The following is a 3,308-nucleotide window of genomic DNA, read 5'->3' on the forward strand; positions in this document are numbered from 1 at the left end:
TGTATTCCCATTGAGTCTTAGTCTTGGAAGGGGGTTTGCTCTGAGGGGACCCGGACACTTGCCTTGATTTCTCCTGGATGAGCAACTTGCTTGTTCTTGTAGTAATCAGTCATTCTGCCAAAATTGTTTTGTATTTTTCCTGTAGATCTTTCTTTCAAGAAGTATCTTCTGTTCTTCTAGCTGTTCCAGGTTGGTCTGCCCGTCCTTTCAAGTGGAAATTTCCCATCTCTGAAGATTCTGGATGCTGTTCAGAATTCCACCTATAGTCTTATGTAATACGGAGGCTCCACAGGAAGCTTCTTTCACTGGGCACGTTGTAGCCCCATTTTAGGTATTCCAATCATTTATAGGCAGAAGACGGACTTACAAGCTTTCTGTGGTGATATTTCTGGTTATTCCTTTCTTTTCCCCTAAGTTGTCAATTTTATAATGGTATGCCAGGGAAACCAAGATTCAAAAGGCAGCCAAGCTACTTAACATTATTTCTCCCCCTTTCCCCATTCCAACCATATCTCAATCCCTGTATCCCAGAGCCCTGTTGTTCCAAAGTTGTGCAGACATCATTATTTACCTCTGTCCTACTTAGCCCATGCAAACCTTCCTAATTATTCTCCCATCCACTTTGTTCTTCCATTCCCCTCCCCCTTCTTGTATATTGCCCCCCTCCCTAGCACCCAAACTATCCTGTGTCTATTCACTGACCTGTGCTCCACTTTCCCTTCCCTCCCTTCACCCCAACCCCCACATCCCTGTAGCTAGCAAAGAATCCCCACCCCCTTAAGTATGGGTTCTTTTTCTTAGTCTTTTACAGTAGTGGTCTTATGCAGTATTTCTCCTTTTTTAACTGGAGCTCTGGTAGCATAGGGGTTACAAATCTGGCTGTGAAGCTTAAGGACAGCTGTTCGAAACTACCAGCTGTTCCGCTGGAGAAAGACAAGGCTTTCTGCTCCCGTAAAGATTTATAACCTTGGAAACCCTGTACAGGGTCACTATGAGTCGGTTCTGACTCCACGGCACATACCACCACCAATTTCACTCAACATTATGTCTTCAAGGTTCGTCCATGTTATGCGGTGGGTTGCAGCTTCCTTGTTATTCTTCAAGGTAGAATTATATTCAATTGTGTGTATTACCACAGTTTGTTTATCTATTCTTCAGTCGATGGGCACTTTGGCTGTTTCCATATTTTTGCTATTGTAAATAGTGCTGCTATGAACATTGGTGTACATATAGCTACTCATGTTATGGCTCAAATTTCTTGTGGGTAAATACCAAGTAGAGGAATTGCTGGATCACAATGTATTTCTATTTCCAACCTTCTGAAGAAGTGTCATATTTCTTTACAGAGAGGTTGGACCATTTTGCAATCCCACCAGCAATGCAGGAGTGTCCAAGTCTCTCCGCATCCCTCCCAGCATTTATTATCCTCTACTTTTTTGATATTTGCTGTTATTGCTGGTGTGAGATGATATCTCATAGTTGTTTTGATTTGCATCACTCTAATGGCTAGTGATCGTGAACATTTCTTCATATGTTTGTTGGCTGTGTGGATCTCTTCCTTGTTGAAGTGTCTGTTAATATCCTGTGCCGATTTTTAATTGTGTTATTTGTCTTTTTCTTGTAGAGGTATTGTAGTTTCTTATATTTTTAAAGAAATAAGTCCCTTGTCTGAAGTGCCATTGCAAAAGATTTTTTCTCATTTTGTGGGTTCCCTTTTTACTCTTCTGGTGAAGTCTTTTGATGTACTTAAGTTTTTAATTTTTAGCATGCCTCAGTCATCTATTTTATCTACTTTTCTTTGTGTAGTTTTCAAAATGTTTGGTAGTCTGTGTATTCCCTGAATTAGTGCCATCATACTTGTCCCTATTTTTTCATTGACGACTTCATAATTCTGGGATTCACATTTAAGGTCTTTAATCCATGTTGAGTTGGTTTTTGCATAAGGTGTGAGGTGATGGTCTTGTTTCAATCTTTTGCGTATCGTTTTCAAGTTCTGACAGCACCATCTGTTGAAGAAAGTATCACCTCCCCATGCAATATATTTAGGTGTTTGTCAAAAATCTGTTGCATGTGTGTTGATGGGTTAATTTCTGGATTCTCAATTCTGTTCCATTGATCATTGTATCTCTCATTGTACCAGTACCAGGCTGTTTTGACCACTGTAGCCATGTAATAAATTTTGAAGTTGGAGAGTGAGAGGTTTCCAACCTTATTCTTCTTCTTAAGCAGTGCCTTGCTTATTCTGGGTCTCTTTCCTTTCCATATAAAGTTTGTAATTGTTTTTTCCATCTCTTTGTAGAATGTTGTTGAAATATGGATTGGGGTTGCATTATATGTGTAAATTGTTTGGGGCAGTATTGACATTTTCACAAGGTTAAGTCTTCCTATCCAGGACCGTGGTACATTCTTCTATTTTTGTAGGTCTCTTTTGGTTTCTTGTAGTAGTGTTTTGTAGTTTTCTTTGTATAAGTCCTTGGTTTCTCTGGTTACATTTATTCCTAGATATTTCATCCTTTGGGTGGCTTTTGTAAATGGTATTGCTTTCTTAATGTCATTTTCAATGCTGTCCTTTTTAGTATAGAGGAATCCAACTGATTTTTGTATGTTGATCTTATGTTCTGCCACTTTGCTGAATCTTCCAATGAGGTCTACTAGCTTTTTTACTGAGTCCTTGGGTTTTTCTAAGTACAGGATCATATCCTCTGCAAATAGAGAGAGTTTTACTTCCTCTTTGCCGATTTGGACATCTTTAATTTCCCTGTCTTGCCAAATGGCTCTTGCTAAGACTTCAAACACAATATTGAATAGGAGTGGTGACAAAGGGTATCCTTGTCTGATTCCTGTTCACAGAGGGAAGGCTTTCATTTTTCTCTCCATTGGGAGTAATGTAGACTTCTTGAATATTTATCTTTTCACTTTTCAGGATATTAGAGAAATTTTCTTGCAGCAATTCTTCAACTATTTCCTCTGTGGATTTGTGTGATTCTTATTGTTCTGGAATGCTGATGATTCTTAAGTTATTCCTCTTCATGTTGTCCAACATAAATCTAAACTTTCTTCAGATTTTTTTTATCCTTTTTTTCTGTTTGCTCTTCTATCTTAGTGGTATTGAGAGATTTGTCTTCCAGCTCACTGGTTCTGCTTTCCCTCTCTTCTATTCTACTCCTCGACTCTTTCAGAGTATTGTCTATTTCTAATATTCTATTACTGATTGTTTGAACTTCTTTCTGTAGGTTTTGAATTGTTTCCAATGTTGTATCTATTATTTGATTGTTCCTGTAGTACTTTCCTGATTTCTTCCTTATTTT

Source organism: Chrysochloris asiatica, unplaced genomic scaffold (genome assembly GCF_000296735.1).
Source record: "Chrysochloris asiatica unplaced genomic scaffold, ChrAsi1.0 scaffold00148, whole genome shotgun sequence".
Lineage (NCBI taxonomy): Eukaryota > Metazoa > Chordata > Mammalia > Afrosoricida > Chrysochloridae > Chrysochloris > Chrysochloris asiatica.